We start from the raw sequence: 20,184 nt of genomic DNA, 5'->3' as shown, positions 1-20,184 counted from the left end.
TCATGTTGCAGTCGCGGCCCAGCTCTGCACAGGTGTTGGGCCCAATCACCAACCGGCCCTTCTCTGATAGCTCCTGTCTCCTACAGGGCACCACAGAATCCTGCTGAACCAAGGGGCTCAATGCTGCCTCCCCAACAGAGGGCACCAGAAGCTTCCAGCAGTTCTGGACTGCGGGCCTCCTCCCAATCAGGCTGATGGGCCTAACGAAGCATGCCGGCTCTACCTCCTCCTGTGAGTCCCCACAATAGTAGGACCCTAGTGGCTCAAAATATTCGACTGCGGCTGAGAGTATGTCTGGGGATCTATTATGACCTGTGCGGTGCGATTGTAGGCTGCTACAACTGAAGGATTGTGTAGGATAGCCTGTGCGCCAGTGGGAACTCCGGGAAAACTCAACTAGGTGGCCATCTTGCCCAGCCACCACTTCACATCCACAGGTTGTTTGAAAGACAAGGCAGTATATCGAGAATTGATTGGACTGTCTATTCGATATGCAGCTAAAGGTGACATCAAGTTTGGTTCTTCTCAAAAAGGTTGATGTTATTGAGAAAGAAAAAGGATCCACTGCATAATTTTAACCTGTTGTGGTAGCATGGAAACTGAAGCAACCCAATAAAGTGTGCATAAGTAAGAACATGCTTCTGCCAAACACTGGTATGTAGCTGGAACATTTTCACACAACCACAACTGACTATTGACAATTATTTCATCACAGAGGAAAAAGGTTGATTGTTTCTCAAAGTTGAACCTCAACTCATGATACCACCAAATATTCCTTAATTCCTGGATCACCATACGTCCCAATATTTTCAATGCACATTTGGTACAGAAGTTTCCAATGCTTAAACTTTGGCATCACTAGTGCTGTGGAGGTTTCCAAAACTGCATTTATGATGTTCTCTGGCGACTCTGTGAAGTCATTAACACAGGTGATAATATCCTAATTCAGGTGAAGACAACAGGAGAACATAGTTCCAGACTCAAAGTGGTTCTTTAGTGCCTTAAGGACTCTAGCATCATGTTAAATTTAAACAGTGAATTTCTCAAATTTAATATAGACTTCTTTGTGTTACACTTCTGTTGGCTTTAGCGCTGGTGGTGCCCTGTGTGACAAATATGTTTGGCATCCCGCTAAATAACCTCCTCCTCGGATTCTCTCATTATAAGCAGGCAAAAGCACCCCTCATCTCTCCATAGCTCCTTTCTCACACATTTCATTTGTTTCAAAGGACTGGTAAAGAATGGCTTTACTAATAAGAAAGTATATCTACCTAAACAAACCTATATGTCAACATTTTGAATACATATTAAAATAGGGAAAAAACATAACTTCATAACCCATTTTATGTGATTTTCATGCAGCTCTTTGATTACAGTTCTTAACGGTCACTGTTATACATTGGGTTGTATCTTATGAACCCCTTAACAAAAGGATCTCAGTGACAAAAGCAGTAATCCACTCAGCTATTCACATAAAATAAGGACCTGTGATCAGCACAGTAGATGTTCTTTGCAGCATTCATATTAACCCTCTGTGCTACTTTATGGTGAGTCAAAGCTGCTACTAGACAACACTCCAATGTCTCTCTTTAGCAGGAACATTAACCACAAGTTATCTTGATATTTTTATTGCTGCCTGAAAGCTGGATGCATGCGGAACTCTACCTGAGGTGTTTTGAAATTGTAAGCTATTGCTAAACACAGCACCCTAATAAGGTCAGCGCCACCTCCCCAGGTCAGCTCCCAATGTGACCCCACTGGCAGCACTGCCCTAAAGCCATCCAACAACTTGTAGGTTATTAAGCATCCTTTGTGGCTTAAGTGTGCTACTACCTAGACAAAGCCACATACTGCCATTGTTTCTTCAGAATGATTACAATGCTCACTGAACCACTCAAAGACATGCTTAATTCAAGAACAAAAGGGGCCTTCATGTAACAATGCAAACAAGCTTTCAAGGCCCCCTAAAGATGCAGCTGGAACTACCCTCCAATATGTAATAGATAATGACCTCTCAGTGTATTCAGGTTGATTGGAGCTGGCATGAAGAATTGGCCTTGATTGCCTATGACAGTTGGGCTCTGATCCCCAGAGCAGGAGGACTCCCATATCAAGAAAGTAGTCATCACCACTCACTGGGGATGCTGGCGCTTTCCATTTGTTCCACCATTGCCTCTCTGGACAGACTTTTCAGGTCCAAACTGACCACAAAGCAATCACATTTTTACTCAAATTCCCCACTACAGATTCTGAAGTGGATCATTCAGGTCTAAGAGCCTTCATTTATTGTTCAGTATTGACCATGGTCCTTAAATCCTTTTGATTATCTATAACTACATGGCAGAAGTGCCATGGTCCGTAAAGCAGAGCATGCTGAATAAACAATTGTACACGTTAGACTGGTATTTAAAGGGTGACATAAATACAATTGGCCCCGGCAGCAGGTGGCTGCATCCAGTTCACAATTCGAGCAACACATCAAGGCCTCTGGGTGGAATTCTATCATAATCATTCTAAACAAAGACTGAAATTCTTCAGATCGAATCATCTTTGCAATACTGTCATGTTTTGATGCCCACAGAAGACTTAGACACCATAGAGATAGGTAGGTACGTATTTCTTCTCACTAATCTCTCCCTTTCCAATCCCTGGCTTCCCTTTTCCTTTCCTGCCTTCTCTTTGTCTGCAGGGTCCTGGTGACCCACATGTAACTGCTACCACAACATTATATCTACCCCCTGCTTAAACAACTTAGTCTAATTTTTATGAAAACATGATTTACAGTTCTTCAATAAGACGTGCAGGTTTTCAACCAGCATGCTTTGGCCTGCTGGCCAAGTCTTGATCAGATCGCTCTCCATCAGCCGAGGAGGAGGGAGACGTAGACTCACTGCCTGGTGCTTGAGTGTCCTCAGTAGCTTCATTTTCTAACACAGCTGATGGATCTCTGGTTGTTGGCGTACATTTGCGAAATTGGGAGGCATTCATAGTTATCCTTTTATTGTCAGAGGCAGCCATGATCATGGTACCTTTTTGGTTTATTACTTGAAGTGGAAGCATGTGATATCGACAATCAGTCTTTTTTGTGTTCTTGCTGGACAAGTACCCAATCTCTTTCCTGAATAATTTATGGCTTGGTTCTCCAATATCGGTCCTCATATTCCTTCATTTTAGCCTTTCTGGTTTTCCTAAACAGTTATTCTTGTTCACCCAGTGCAGCACAGCATCAATGTGTGTGGACACTTGTCCATGGTGCTATGCGGCGTAGTTCTGTATGCTTATAGTACCTCATTCAAAGCCATCTGGACATCTCACCTTGACAGTTCAGCTTGCTGTATGGTATTTTTCAAGTTAGCCATAAACCTCTCCACCTTCCCATTTGCCTGTGGCCACATGGAAGTGATTTCTGGTGTATGAAGTCTAGTTGTTTGGCAAATGCAGAAAACTCATGTCCATTGAAAGGAGAGACATTGTCTGTTTTAACCACTTCAGGTATTCACAATGCTGCAAAGACTTCATCCAATACCTGTATGGTGATATATGCTTTGGTGGATGATACCAGGTGAGCAATTGGGAATCGAAAATACTTGTCCATTATGACAAGAATGTATTTGCTTGATTGTAACAGACCAAAGAACTCTACTGCAACAAGTTGCTAGATGCCCTCTGGCAGTTCCAAACTTTGTAGAGGTGAAGGTGGCTCTTCCTGACTAACTACTTAACATTTTGGACTGCCTTTCAGCGTGACTTCAACCATCTGTTCAAAGAGAGGGAACCAGACCCATTGGCTCTACGTCTGTTTCATAGACACAATGCCACTATGTCCTTTGTGTGCCAGATTGATAACTTCTAAGTGCAGCTGTTTTAGAATGACAATCCTCTTGTCCCTTAGTAGGAGTCCATCTTTAGTGATGGCCAATTTGTGTTTTACATGTCAAAAGGAGGTTCATTTTTGAATGTCAACATGTTGATGGTGACCGGGCTCCTCCAAGCATCTCCACCTATTTGTTCGAATGCAATGCATCACATCCTGCATGGTGGCATCTATTGTAGTAGCGTCAAGGATGGCTTTGATAGGAACAGCAGGTGGTTTTGCTTGAGCAACAACAAAGTGAATGTATTCCTCCAGTAGCGACTGTTTCAAACCTGAGGATGTCTTAGTGTGTCTTAACATTTAGTCCTCCGGATTCGCTGCTTTTCCAGTCTTGTGAATTATTGTATATATGTGTTCTTGAAGAAGGATATGCCAGCGCTCTATCCTGGCTGGCATCTTTGCCCGGGGGCTTCCAAATATGGTTGTTAGAGCTTGATGGTCTGTGATAAGTGTAAAGTGTTTCTCATGAATCAGGATGTGGTAGTGCTCACAGGTCCAGACCACAGCCAGACTATCCTTCTCAGTGTCAATCAGGCTGCATCTGGCTTAGGCCACTATATGATCACCTTCCTTGTCATATTGTGCTAGTGTCACACCGGACCAGCATCCACAGTGATTTCAGTCTTCTGACTAAGGTTGAATCAAGCCAGGTTGCTGGCTGACTACACGGAGGCCTTGATTGAATGGAATGCTTAGGCACATCTTGTTGTCCATTTGAATGTGTGACCTTGTTTTGGGAGTTCCCAAAGGAGATAACTGAAGGTGGAATAGTCATTAATATATGGCACGCACAGTAGCTGGCCATCCCCGGAAATGACCAGACATCTCCAGCATGCCTAGGACGAGGGGTTTCACTCAATGGTGTGACCTTTTCAGGATCCGGTCTCATCTTGAACCTGAAAAGATGTGTCCAAATTTCAATGTGGATCTGTGAAATTCACACCTGTCTTTGTTAAGTGTAAGATTTGCTTCCAGGAGAGTGACACACCCGATCTAGTGCTCTGTTGTACTCCTGTGCAGTAGCGCCAAACACCAGAATGTCATCAATTTAATTAAGGGTGTTGGGAATATAACGTATTACCTTTCTGATCACTTCTGGGAAAATCACAGCAACATGAGAAACCCCAAAGATGAGCCATTTGTATATGATACATGGATGAGCTGAGAAAGTGGTGATATATTGTGAGCTCTCACAGAGTTCGAGCTGGTGATAATAACCCTTGTTAAGGTCCAATATTGAAAAGATTTTCCCCCCATTCGACCAAGTGACATGAGGTCCTGGGTGCCTTTCTCTTTCAATGATGGTATTAGAGGCTCTCATGTCTACAGAGAGACGTACTTTACCTTCAGACCCTCTTTTGGGTACCACAACAACTAGGGACGCACAGGGAGTGGGTTGAGATGTTCTTTCAATGATGTCTGCTCGTCATAACTCATCCTCTACGGCTTGTTTGAGATCAAATGACACCTTCCTTTGATGCTGAGCTATAGTTGTTACTCGTTCATTGATGTGCACGTGAATTTGAAAATGAGCCATCTTGCCAAGTCCTGTGAATAACTTTGTTAGGTTCATAATCCACTTGAAACAGTATATCTGCCAGTTGGAGCTGTTCAGCTGTGGGTAGGCTGAGTAGACAGTCTGCATGTGGCACCTCAAAGACATGAATCCGAGATGTATTGGTTCTGTCTTTGTAGCTGAGAGATGTCTGAAATTTTCTGAGCCAGGGAAGAGGTTCTTTATACATCCATGTGTAAACTCGCACAGCCGCTTTGTGCAGTTGAGGTTGTGGATTCATTCTTTGTATTCTGCAACTGAGATGTAAATTGAGAGATGCTACACTGTCCAACACAAAATTAGCCTGGTGTTCTCCTATATGGAGAAATAATCTTGGGTATTTCTTTAGTCTTCAGATGTTGGGGTGAAGTCACACCCCAATGCCGGACGTACAGCTTATTTATACTTGCATAACACAGATGCCACAAGTTAGTCCAATTTCACCAATTTTTATTCCAATTTCATCCAAAGCTTTTCATTTTTCATTGCTTTTTCTCTTGTCACATGAGGGACGGCTTACATTTTCACTATGTCCTAAATGGAACGGAAATGCCAATCCAGGCCTTATTCTGAAGCCTTATTTATTTAGTCTGTCAGGATCTGCAACAATGCAGACATATTCTTCGTTATCTTGAGATATGGCGTGAGGGATATTGCCATGATTGTGATTTGGAGCGTCAAAACCTATAGATGGCATGTGAATAGAGGCTTGACTGCGACGAGCTGGTGGTGCGGTCTCGGCGGTGGCATACAGCCTTTACATGATGACGGTAACTGGATTCCCTCGACTTTCTATGAATGTCTTTTTGTGCTGCTCTGCATACCTTCTCATAGTGATTATCTTTGCCACACCACTGACATTTCTGACTTATAGTGGGGCATGATTCAGTGTGCGGGAAGTCTTGTCCATTTGGATGCTTGCCGACCTTCGGAGGGGTGACGGTCTTTGTGACAAGATTGAAGCCGAAAGGCCTGTTTATATTTCTCTACCTTTATAGCCTCCATTTTCTTTGCATGTTTTTCTGGTTCATCATTGATCCTTATAATTTCTTCTTTTTCATCTAGAGAGTAGCTTTTCTTCAGAAGACATCTGCGTAGGGACTTCGATTGACATCCTTCAATAATTCGTAAACAAAGGGCATCTTCTATCATGAAGTTGTCAAAAGCACAGTAGCGCAATAGCTGTTTGAGTCGCAAAATAAACTCTCCCATGGATTCACCTTTCTCCTGGGAAACCAAATTGAAGGTGTAATGTTCATAATAAATGTTCCTTTTGTGACGAAATATTCTATAAAGTGCCTCACTAACATCTTGATAAGAGGATGTGACCTCTGCCGGAAATTCCTTGATGATCGGACAAACTTCTATTGCAGCAAGATTGAGCAGAAGCCGCCTAACTTCAAAATGGCTGCTTAGAGAAGCAGCAGTCTTGCAAGAAGGCCGGGAAGAGGAAGCAGAGGAAGCGGAGGCTCACAGGAGGCATCAGCCGGCAGATGGAGTTCCACTCACAACCCAGAAGAGAAGCAGGTAGGTGACCACCAAGGATGTAATCGACCGCGCTGGGCTTCTGAGGTCACGTTGCAGGACTTTTCAGCATGGAAAAAGGTGCGCGCACCCGGGGTGGGCTCCCAATGGTGCTTTACAGCAAACCCTCCTGCCACAGTGGGCATACGGTGTGTGCTCCTAAAGTCCCATTGTTTCAGTATTAGCCACTCCTCCATGGGATGTGCATGTGACCGGGGTGGGCTCCAGAAGTTGTGGCAGGCTGAAACTGATAGAGGCGTGATTGGGGTGAGCTACCGGCTCCGCACAGCCTGTGGTATAGGTGGAACGCACCTTCTGCTTTTGCTCCACAGCACAGCAAAGAAGAAAGAAGGGCACAGGCGCGTGAACGGTCCAAGGGTGTTGGGACCACCTTAGTCACCAGTTGTCTTGTTTTGATGCCCACAGAAGACTCAAATAGGTAGGTACGTATTTATTCTAACTTCTCAAGGAGACCAGGTCCCCATGCTCTTGCTTCGTGCCTCTCTAAAACCTCCGTTTCCAGTTTCTAGCTTCCCTTTTCCTGTCCTGCCTTCTCTTTGTCTGCAGGGACCTGGTGCCCCACACATAACTGCTACCACAACATTACAATTACATCTCAGGTGAGTTGATTTTGATGCCCCTAGGGTATTCTCTTTGGAGGCAATTATCTTAATATTTCTTGAATAAATGAAATGTGTAAATTGGCATTTAGAAACACACTATTTCTATCCTTGGTGTCCTGGTAAGGATATAAATCAGCCCACAAAAGGAAGAAAAGGAGAGAACAATTAAAGAGAGAAAAGGTAGACATTTCAACAATGACCCAAAGAAAATGTGGAAAGGGGTTCTAGAATTTACAGTGAAAAAGTGAAAAAATGCCTACTCTTTCTGGAACATCAAATACAGGAAATGACCATTAGGTTTGAAGTAGCAGAACGTAAAGGTCTTGCAGGGATATTAACTGAAGAGTATTTCTAAATATGCCAGGCCAGAAATGCTTACTGCCGTATGAGACGGGCATATGTCCTTAAACAAGCAATATTTTTCAGTGGGAAGCCAGTCCAAGGCGATAGAATGAGGAAAGATATGGAAACATTTCTTGATGTGAAAAATAAAATATGGAGGCAAATTCTGCACCAGCTGAATCCTGCAAAAGGAGAATTTTGTGAAGATTGATGAGAAGAGAATTACAGTAATACCATCTCAAGATTGAGGTAGATTGTTCTACAATTTTAAGATGTTCAATGGAGGGGAAATGTCAGTATGTTCTTGACATAACTGATCCTGATTACATCAATTAGCATTGATGTCATACTGTTTGATGAAACAGGTTTATAACAAGAAAATAGTGGGGGCAACCATGCAGAAGGATCTTACCTTCCTACCTACCCCCCCCCCCAAACGAAAGGAGATATGGCTAACCCTGCCCAGTTGAGTCTTTATTTCTTAAGTGGCCATATAAGGAAGGTCCTGCACTAGCATGGATACTCTCTATCTTATGGTCCACTGAGAAGTTCTTCCCCTGTAGGGTCTTGGATCCTCTCAAATGTTTGGGGTGTCTACCCGTCATCTTTTTAAGCCAAGAAAGAGGCTGGTGGGGTGTCTGACTAGGGAAGGGAGGCCCTAACAGGGTTGGTCTCAACTTCCTCAGAACACTGGCCACCATGGAGGCCTTTCTCTCAATGCCTGACTTGTACCTTATCCCCAGGGGTCAACCTTTGGCTGTTTAAAGCTTTTGGTTGATCCTGTCTGGTTGTAACAATGGAGGGCCAGTGAAGGTTTGGTACAACCTTGTCCTAGGTTTTACTTTACCAATAGAGTCCATTTGGGGGATGTCACCTGCTAAGTGTAAGAGGGATCCCTCGGATTGCTGAGGATTATCCACCTTACTAGTACTACTAGGCAGGGGGTCCCTACTTAGTGGATGAGGGGATTTCTCGAGGTAGTGGGCCCTGTGGAGTTCATTGACATCACTGGCCTCTGTAGCCCTAGGCTGACTGAGGCCTGGTAGAGAGGGGCAAGAAACCTACTCCAGACTGGGTACCTCCTTTCAAGGTTTCCCTGCCCCCAGTGGCTCTGTCAGGACAGGCATGACCTCCTCTGGGGTAGTTTCTACACAAGTGGTAGAATCAGTTACCTGAGGAGGCTGACCCTCACCTAAAGTCTGGGGGGAAGACTTTTCTTCTTTCTCTTTGCTCTCTGTTGGAGCAGAGTGGGCTATTCTTCCAGAGCCCAATGCTCCTGAATTTCTCTAGGGTGGACTGCGGCCCTAAGGGTCACACTAACCTTCCCAAGGAGGCCCAACATTTCTTGGTGGGCCTTTAGTTCTACTTCAGCCCAGGCTGAAGTTTCCAAATCATTGCCCAAGAGGCAATCTACAGGCAAGTTTGGGGACACTGCAACCAATGGCCAGTGACCCCTCCCCAGCTGAGATAGACCATGGCCATGGGATGATCTGTTCTAACAACATCGGTGTTGGTCACCTGGTACATGTACTCAGGTGAAAGCTGAAGTGGGCACAACAGTCTTCCTGTCACCATGGTGACACTAGCTCATGTGTCCCTGGAGGCTACAGCTTTCTGACCATTAATGAGAGGCTCCTGTCTGTACTTGCCGAAGTTATTGGGATTTACAGTAAAATCGGTAAACACATGCCACCATCACACACTAAGATGGCCAGTGTGGGGGATCTGGTTAGGCCAGGATCCACCTCAGTACCCCATGAGAACCCAACTAAACTTTTGGGTGTGCTACTACTACCTGTGGGGCTACTACTTGGGGCACTAGGGGGTGTAGTAGTAGTAGTAGCAGTAGTAGTAGAATCCTTATTGCTGGCCTTGGAGCAATTTAATCATTTCGTGTGGCCTTGCTGTTTGCAAACAAAGCAATAAGATTTCTTTCCAGGGGAAGAAGGAGTTTGGGAGCAACTCACAGAGGAAGACTTTTGGGGACCGTCAGAGGACTTCTCTTTAGACTTATCCCCACCTTTCTCTTGGGTTTTAAAAGTATCTTTCTTCTGGTCACCACCACCACCACCATGGGGCACATGCATCAACCAAACCAAAAGTGATTCCTTAATAGCGAGAAATAAGGAATCGTTATTAAGGAATCGCTTTTGTGCATGCATCAACAGATTCGGTAAATTTTAGCGATTCCTTAAAAATCGCTATATTTACCGAATAATCAATAGCGGGGCATGCTAACTCCGTTTAGCTATTAGCGAGTTCGGTAATACAGAATTAGCTATTAGCGAATTCGGTATTAGCGAAATCGCAATTGACCGCGTCGCTCCGGGAACGTGCAGATGACATCACCAACCAGGAAATACTGCAGCCCCACCCTCATTGCCTCGACAGAGGAGCAAACAGGAGCTGTGAGTGAAGACTGCCTGTGCAGAGTGAAGCCACACCGACTGTGCAATTCGCAAAACATATTTATCATGGAGAAGGAAGTACCATCCAGCACTGAGTCAGCACGCAAGCGCAAGCGCAAGTTCTCTGACAGGGAGCTGGAGTACCTGATAGAGGGAGTCAGCAGCAAGCACGATCGCCTTTTCGGTAAGCTGTCCCTCAAGGTGCCTGAGCAAGAGAAGCTGCGCATATGGCTGCGCATCCGGGAGAGGGTGAATGCAGTTGGTGTAACGCCCTGCAGCATCGACGACCTCAAGAAAAGGTGGTACGACCTGCGGAAGCGTGCCAAGGAGAGGATTGCGGAGAGGCTCCGGGAGGCGAGCAGGACCGGAGGCGGCCCTTCAACGGTACAAGCCAACACTGCCCTGGAGGACCTGGTGGAAGGGACGATCGAGGGAAAAGCCGTCGTGGGAGTGACCCAGATGGACAGGTCCGGCGCAGCCACAAGTGCCCAAGGTAAGATGCATGCCTGTGCCCATACCCAGCATAGCTTAAATCCATTCCCATGCCCCCAGCAGGACCTGAGTGTGTATGCAGCTTTGGGCCACACAGTTTTACTCTTAACACTAGTGCATCATGGGAGTTGTAGTCTAGTCAGCCCAGTGTGCATGTACAGGCGTAAATACAATTACGGATCACCACATCAGTTGAACATGGATATAGACTGTTTATTTAGTGGATCACAGAGGGACATGTATGTGTACAACACTACGGAGGTGTAACTATCCCACTAACCATGCACTGTTTCACACACAGATGCATCTCCTGGGGAATCGGACGACAGCGGCCAGCTGATCATATCCGAGACACCGGTGGATTCCGACATGGAGACAGCGCAGGATGCGCATCCATCACCTCCACCTGCCACCCCACCACCACCAGCACCACCAGCACCAGCCACACCAGCACCTGCACCATCCACACCAGCTGCAGCAACAACAGCCACTAAAGCGCCGAGGCGCAGGTCCCAAGTAGCGCCCTTGCAGGTGATGGAAACACCCTCCACACAATTGGGACAAAGTCTGCGCACCATCACACCGCCTGCTGCACCACCTGGACGCGCCAGTCTCCAACAGCGGCGCAGGGCTCGGCCAAGTTCTGTCTCCTCAGGCGACCTTGATCTCCCACACACTTCTGCCATCGAGGAGAGGATGCTGCGTGTACAGCGCCTGCAGGAAAGACACATGGCAACAATTAGCTCTAATATTGTGCGCCTTGCTCGGGAAATGCGTGCCATGACTGCGGAGGTTAGGGACATGACCACTGTGGTGGCAGAGGGCAATGGGCACCTCAGGGAGGACATCCATGAGCTCACCTGTGCCATGAGGGAGGGCCATGAGTTCGATAGGAGGAGGCACCGTCAGCAATTGTTGCGGTCTGAGGCCTCTACAAAGGCTATCACACGTCTCAGCAACAGCACCGCAGTGTTGGCACGCCACTCTGTGTCCTTGCAGGTGGACCTTGGGCACTTTTGCGGGGATGTAGCAAAGGCACTAGGGCAGATGACCGCTGCTGTCGAACACCTACAGAGCGGCACATTCAGTGCTGGTGCATTGGGAGGGGAAGATGGCAGTGAGGCTGCCTCGAGTGTCAGCAGTGTGTCAGTGGCAGAGGCCAGCACCAGGCGCCACAGTTCGCGGGCCTCCACGGGGACAGGCCATGGTGAGGCGTCGGAGACACCTGAGCGGAGGCTTGGTGTACGTGGCAAGCGCCACTAGACAGAATTACAGGCCTACCTGACCGTGGTGGGGCAACCATGGTCCTCCCCTTCCTGAGTCTGCACAGCTGTGACTTTAACGCACATTTGTTTTAACTTTTTACATGTGGAGCATTATTTCCATTGCTTGTTTTGTTGCACATACCGCAGTGCTACTGTGCATTAAACAGTTGCACCCCCAACAAATTAGTTATGTATCATTCTCACCTGATTCAGAAATGATGTTGCATGATGTATGTCCGCCTCCTATGGCCCTCTGCTGTGTTAGGGACGTGTGCCTGTCAGTGTTGGGCGGATGGTTGGTCATCCCGGTGGTCCCCATTCCTGTCCACCTCTATGGGTATCCCCCTTCTGGTCGCAATGTTGTGCAGCATTGCACATACGGCAATAATCCGGCAGCAGGTTTCAGGTTTGTATAGCATGGCGCCGCCAGTCTTGTGTAGGATTCGAAAGCGACTCTTCAGAATCCCAAATGTCCTCTCTATTACATTCCTGGTGCTAATGTGTGCTGCGTTGTAGCGTTGCTCCTGTGGGGTTGCTGGATTGATGTATGGGGTGAGTATAAAATCACGCATGGCGTAAGCACTGTCACCTAGAAGATAGAAGCAAAGACTTAGCAATGGTGAAGTTCATACATGTGTGGTGTTCATGTTGGGAAGCGGAATTTGTACGTACCAAGCAGGAGTCCCTCTCCAAATTCTCCGTTGAGTAGACGCCTGTGGATTCCACTGTTGCGGAATATGTAGGAGTCGTGTGTGCTCCCTGGGAATTGTGCCACTAGGTCCGTTATCATGTGATTGGCATCGCACACAACCTGCACGTTGATTGAGTGGTATGACTTGCGGTTACGGAATATGTACTCATTTTCTGCCGGTGGACATATGGCGATATGCATACGGTCGATGCATCCAATTACATGGGGGAATTGTGCTACCTGGTAGAATGCCTGTTTGTTGCGGTCCAACTGCTGTGGGGTTGTGGGGAAGCTGATGTGGGTGTGTAGCATTGTCAGCATGGCATCTAGGAATTTCTTGAAGAAGCGTGAGAGTGCGCTTTGCGATAAGCCTCCGGCTACCGCAATTACCCCCGGGAAACTTCCTGAGGCCAGTAGGTGCAGGCTGCATAGGACCTGGACGTGCGCAGGGATTGCATTGGTCCGGTGTGTCTGGTGCTGCAGTAATGGTTCCAGGTCTGCAATGAGGCGCATGATCATGGCACGATTGAGTCGATACTTCTCATACACCTCGTCCTCATTCTGGCCGAGCAAGGTGATGCGCAGTCTGAAAACTCTCTCCTGGACCCTTCTCCTGCGCTGTCCTGCCGCATTGATACGCATCCTCCTTGGAAGCACGTAGAGGGCTGCAATTTTGTGGTAGCCAACAGGGTCTCCTTGGCCACATTTAAGGGTGTGGTGATTACCACAATCAGTTGCACCTGTAGAAACATTTTTTTTTATTCACATTTTTTTTTTTTACTTTACCTCCAGGTTCTGATACCCCTTATGCTCATGCAAAATAGCGATTTTTGGGATTTTCGGTATTTGCGGCTGTTGTTGCATTGGGTAGCGATTCGTTATTAGCCATTGGCACTTGCCGGGAGCTATTAGTGATTTCGGTGATTGCTAATTCGGTATTTAGCGATTCGGTATTTTTGCATGTTGGTTAATTGCTATTCGGTATTTTACCGGATTTCATTTAGCGATTCCTTATTTGCTCACAGTTTGGGTTGATGCATTGGGATTCGTTTTTTTTTACTCGCTAACGGGTGTTTTTAGCGATTCGGTATTTTACCAACTGGATTTTGGCTTGATGCATGTGCCAGCATGGGTCTTCTGCGTAATCCTGGTTCTGACCCATTAATCTGCCTTCTTTCCTAATTCTTGGGGAGAAGTCAGATCTGAGTCCTCCAAGTACTGATGCAAAAGCTGATTCTGATCGTTATTATGGATGTGATCCCTCATAATCAAATTGTACAATCCTTCATAGCCCTGTACCTTGCTTCCATGAAGCCAGCCTTCCGGAGACTTAATAGTACTGCCTACAAAATCCACCCAGTCCTGGGCCTGTGCTTTTTGGGTGTAATGTAATGTAATATAATGTACTTGAGCACTTATATAGCGCAACTGTCACTCCAAGGAGCATCACAGCGCTTAGCGGCAACAAAAAGAATCTGGCTGACGAACCCATACAAGATGACTAAGGGACGCAAAAGAGTTGGTATTAAAATAGAGTTCTACATACGGTGGCAGATGTTGTGAAAATCCAAATTTTTAGGGCTTTTCTAAAGAGAGTCTCAGATTGGATTTGACGAAGCTTGTGCGGGAGTTTGTTCCAGGTCTTAGACCCTATTACTGCAAGTCATTCCCCTCCTTTTGAAACAAGTCTGAACGCTGGAACCGTCAGCAAATTGGCGTTGGATGACCTAAGATTCCGAGTGGGTACATAAGGCCTGAATTTAGTTCGGAGATAGTGGGGGCCTGTGGCATGAACTGTCCTGAAAGTGATTAACAGGACCTTGAAGAGGACTCGTTTATGAATTGGCAGCCAGTGAAGTGTTTCTAGAGCTGCTGATGCAGATGACTTCCTAGGCCATTTCAACACTAGACGTGCAGCTGCATGTTGGACCATCTGAAGCCTGTGAAAAACTGACTTATTTGTACCTGCATACAGACTGTTGCAGTAGTCAAGTCTGGACGTGATTAGGGCCACAGCAACTGTCTGTCTGGCAGCAATGGGAAGCAGGTCAAACAATTTTGTAAGCGTTTTTATAATGTGAAAACAGGTACCAGCAACTGCCAGTGATTGTTGTTGAAAGGAGAGAGTGGCGGCAAATTTAATTCCTACGTTTCGGACAGGATTGACAGTGTTGGGCGGGGGGGGTGACGTCAACTGGCCACCAGGTCTTGGGAGATAAAGAATTCCCTTTCCCTAGCGGTAGTATGTCTGTTTTTACACTTCAGATGGTTAATCTTCATCCAGTTGAAAGTAGCTGTGAGACATTGGCATAGATTTTCTTCTGCCTGAGTGGTGTTATTCTCCAAAACAAGAATTAGCTGCATATCGTGCGCATATGATATAGTCTCTATGTTAAATGACGATATCAGCCTAATTAAGGGGGCTGTGTAGGCATTAAAAAGAGTGAGGCTGAGACTTGACCCCTGAGGGCCGCCGGACAGCATTAATTTTTCTACTGATTTATATGGACCTAGAGTGATAACTTGTCTTCGGTCCTGCAGGAAACTCTTTAGCTAGGCCAAAACTGTGTGCAAAATACCAAAGGAAGCGAGGCGGTCTAGAAGAATGACATGTGAAAAATTCATTCTTAAATACACTGAACCCTAAAAATGATAATCACATTGATCGGAGATACATTAAAGTAAAAATACTTCTCCTCCTAGTTTTAATGTCCCCTATGTTTGATAGAGCAAAAACACAACTATACCTTTTATTGTTTCTTCTTTTAGTTGTTAAGAATACATGCAGAAATCGAGTGAATAAAAATGGACCAAACTTCACTAGTTCCCTTCGATCAATGTGATTATCATTTTTAGGGAGGACGCATATACCCCTATTATCTAAATACTGTGTGTTAGACTATGGATGCTGAATGAGTTGTTGTGTTGGACAACTAATATGTGAATCACCATACTTGGAACCAAAATTGTAATATGAATGTGTTCAGTGTATTTAAGAATGAATTTTTCTGAATGGTTCTAGTTTTAACAGTGGTAAAATTATAAAAGATGATATGCGCTGTACTATATGGTTATGGATAAGGATGAAATTCTAACTGTAATTCTTCTGTGTACTGTCGTTTTAGATTGTGTTGGGAGATACTGAATTGTGTATATTAAGCCTGCAGAAGGTGGTGGATCACAATATACCACCGAAACGCGTCGCTTTGTTTCGATTGAGCACCCAAGCACTACAGGGTTCCATTAGGGAAGGAAAAAACGCGATCAAGTGATGAACCAGGGCTATTAGCTTTCGAGTACACAGACTTGGTGTGCTCATTTGATATATCAAGATTCTGATGTCTCTCACATTTGTCATATTCTCCCAGATTGTTTTTAAGATATGTTTTTAACCTATGTTAATATTTGAAGTATATTGATGATATATATGTTTTTAAATTCGCTTTTTAAAATTAATCTTTGTACATTTTGAATCCTATGAGGATCACATATAATAAAATATAGTACATTCTTTATATTATCTTTTTGGTTTCTATGGGGTGTTGGTGATCTGAATAGTGCTTGTATGGTAATAATGTGTATGCATGATAGTATTGCGTATCTGTATGATTAAAAAAGAGCCCAAATGGATCTTGTCTTTGACAGAAGTGTCTATTTTTGGTGTCCTGTCCCTTTGGTGAGTAGGACCCCTCTCTCTCATTTTGCAACTTGATCTTGAGGAAGCACATGCTCAATACTTGTTTTACAGAGCTGCACCAGCACCTAGTAGTGAGTAAGCTCACTTACCCCTAAGAAGCTTGCTATGGAGGTTGACATATCGGTCAGTACTAGAGTGTCCAAGAAGGCATCTGGGGGGGACTCCCAAAAGGGTGGTCAGGGGGCCCACCAGAGGAAGGAGAAGGGAGATAAAAATAGGAAGGAGTTCTCACAAGGCGCCCAAAATAGTTCACAGGGGAAGGGGACCCAGGTCCAGTCTAACCAAAAGAAAAACAGGTTTTTCAGATCAGCAGATTGATATGTGTGTCCCTAAGTGCTATGAGTATGGCACAGCACCATGGTAAGCGTACCCCTGGCTAGGCAAGTGTAGCGCTTGGGGAAGAGATGGCCCCAGTTAGTGTGAGGGAGACAGCTGAGGTTACACTAGTGTCCCTGGGTAACACAGAAATGGTGTCCAAAGCCCACAAGCCTTCTAATACTTCAAAGTATAGGCAGTGGGTCACCATCAATGGGCAGAGGGTTGAGGCTTTAAGAGTCACAGGAGCCAGGATGACTATTGTCAGGTGTCATCTGGTGTCCTCAGAGCAGGTGATACCCAATACATTTCACAAGGTTCTAGTAGCAGGCAACTGTGAGAGCCACTGCCTTTTGGCTCTGGTTCCTTTTGATTGAAGGGTCTCAGATTCACAGGTTCTCATTGGGTAACTCTGAGCCCTGCCTTGCTTCTTTATTAGGAAATAATGTAGAGTAGATGACCTGGAAGGAAGTGGAGCTTAGATCACACCTGGAAATGTTGAGAATACCCAATGGAAATCAGAGTGCCCGCATTCTCCACCATGTGTTAGGGGTTGCTGGAATTACGTGACCAGCTATGCGTGGTGCACAAATTTATTGCTGTTCAGACTTCAGATAAACAAAAAAAACTCTCAAAGTTTCTCAGGGAATTTGCTTCTTCTCCTAGAGGTTTCGTCTTTCTTCACCCGGGTTCTCCAGATGGCTCTGTCAGCCAGGGAAGGCACCGGAAAAATAAGGAAATGAAAATAAAGGTCCTTGTGGTGCACCGATACTGCTGTAAGGGAGAGGGAGTGGAGGAGACAACAGACTCATTCAATTCAGGCTACAGGCTGCATCAGAGCAGGAGACTGCCACCATGAGTACAGAGGAGTTCTAAAGAAAATGCTCCTGGGTTTCTAAGGAGTTCCCAAGGGGTTTCCCTTCTCCCAGCTCGGGGATGTTACTCCCGCCCGCCTCTCGCATCCCAGGAACCGTGCACATACCTGGGTGAGGGATAAAAAAGGTAGATTTCCCGTATATAAGGAGTATCGGAACTATATTATGTTAGCATGATGCATCAATACGTACACTCCCTGTTTAATATATATGCTTTTGCTTGGAGGAAACTCGTTTATTTCCTCCCTGTATATCTATTGCTAAAAGAGTAGGCCGAGAACCTTACAGACGCCATTTTCTGAACATATGCTCGAGCATGGGCCGTGATCACGCGTTGATCACGTGCAGTTGTCAGGCCCCAGTTCATTTGAGTTACTGGTAGCAGCTGAAGGTAGGCTGTTTACTCGACTGTTCTAAGACTCAAGGTCGCATCTGCCTTTGGGGGGAGATAAGCGCATTCCTGGAGGCACCGTGTCTACACTCCCAGGCACCAAGACGAAAGGGAGTCACCCCTCCTGACCTCATCAGTAATAGATAGTCAAGCCTTTGTACTGGTCTGATGTGGTCTGATGTGTGCCATATATGGTCCTTTCCTGGAGCTCGAGGGCCAACTGGTGTTTTTCCTTTTACAGTGATTGTATGTGTCGAACCGAAAAGTATATAACCTCATGTTTGAATACGAGCCAACAGTCTTCTCAGCGCACCTGATGGGTGAGGTTCGGAGAGGCTTCTCTATAGAGTATTTTGTTCAATAAACGATTGAACCTTCTTCACTGCCAACAGACTGATTATTTGGTAATGGTGTTGGAACTATTGGTAGGTATAGTCCTTTAGTTTAATTTTATGGTACATCATGGGCAAACCACGTTCCTCCATGTTCCTTCACGTTCTTGGAAATCTCTTGGTACCAACAGCTGAGGGGATTCATTATGTCCACCCACCCGATACAGAAGCCCATTGGTCACCCGGAAGTAGGGGTATGTCGGGGAAGCCTTTGTTTGTGATAGGCGTGCTTCTTGCCAAGCATTGTGTAAGGTTGCATCGTCGACATGGGCCAACCGGAAGTTCCTATGGGTCTGCCATGGTTCTTAGGTGATGAGAGCCCGAGAGACTCTGGTTTCGGTGTTAAGCAGCGGGTCCCTTTCCCCCCATATTTTTCCCATAAATAATGACAGCAAGATAGGGTGGTCGGTCCCTAGTATCAGCTCCTCAGGCAAGTTCGATAGAACCCCTACAGTCACCAGGGTTTGGGCCCCACCGAAAGATTGAAGGGGTATACAGGCTAGAGGATAAGACTTGATATCCCCATGGACACATCGGATCTGTACCTGTCTCCCCAGGAGAATCTGGGTAGTCCCAACCAGCTCTTTCCGGACAATTGATTGGCGACACCCAGAATCCAAGAGAGCCGTTAACTGCGTTTTGTTGACTAATAGACTCACATAAAAACAAGCGCCCATTTCTTCCTTGTACATAAGGGTCTTCAGCATGCAGCTGACGTCCATGGGTTCATCACTGACTTTCTTGTGGGGACAGGTCCACGCTATATTGTCCCACTCCCCACAATTGAAACATTGTGGGCATCGATAAGTGGGTGTCTCTGGTTTGGAGAACCAGGGTTTTGGTGGCTCACTGATAGGGCTTATGGGCATCGGGTTTCCTCATGTGGTTTTTTCCATCTCCAACGGAGAGACCCATTTCCATGGCTTGCTCAACAGTGAGGTATATGTGGTCCATAATTTCCTCTTTGGTTCTTTCTGTTGGTTTTACCACTTATCCGCAGCTAGTTTTAATTTGAAATACAGCGTCCTTGCGTTGTCTCCTGGTGCCCTCTTTTCTTTTCTGAACCTGACCCAGTATGACTCAGAATCCATTCCTAGATGGTCCAGGATAATGGACTTCACTTCCTCATAAGGAGTGGTACCCCCAGCATTGTCGACCTGGTACGCCGCTTGGGCCTCCCCAGACAGGAGGGGAGCCAGGATAAATGGCCACTTTCCAACCGGCCACCCTGAGTCTTTGGCCGCCCTTTCGAAATTGGGCAGAAACTCATCCAGGCCTTCACCCGGTATGTATTTCTGTAAAGAAGCATTCAGGTGCGTTGGAACTCCTACCCGAGGGCATTTTTGTCCTACGGCCGTCTGCGTCTGTTCTTCCGCCATCTTTGTAGGGCATCTACTTGGGACTTTATGATGTCCTTAAAGGTATCCCGGTCCACTTTGGCCGACGACATCTGATGTTCAATGGTCCATTCCAATTTCTTCTGGCCATCCACCAGATGAAGGATTACTGCTTTCATTTCGGTTCACCAATGGAAATCAGAGTGCCCGCATTCTCCCCCATGTGTTAGGGGTTGCAGGAATCACATGACCAGTTATGCATTGTACACAACTTTATTGCTGTTCAGACTCCAGATAAACAAAAAACGTCTCAAAGTTTCTCAGGGAATTTGCTTCTTCTCCTAGAGATTTCTTCTTTCTTCACCTGGTTTTTCCAGATGGCTCCATCAGCGAGGGAAGGCGC

At 45.9% G+C, this 20,184-nt stretch overlaps 1 protein-coding gene across 2 annotated transcripts in view; it reads right to left on the bottom strand.

Annotated features, from left to right (window-relative positions):
- The window catches only part of LOC146860193 (sulfotransferase 1B1-like), an 873,417-nt gene that overhangs the window by 701,225 nt on the left and 152,008 nt on the right, over positions 1 to 20,184 (bottom strand). The gene's annotated exons all lie outside the window — the stretch shown is intronic.

This window comes from Triturus cristatus, chromosome 3_1 (assembly GCF_964204655.1).
Source record: "Triturus cristatus chromosome 3_1, aTriCri1.1, whole genome shotgun sequence".
Lineage (NCBI taxonomy): Eukaryota > Metazoa > Chordata > Amphibia > Caudata > Salamandridae > Triturus > Triturus cristatus.
Note: the sequence above shows the minus strand (reverse complement) of the source record. Positions and strands in the feature narration are given on the sequence as shown.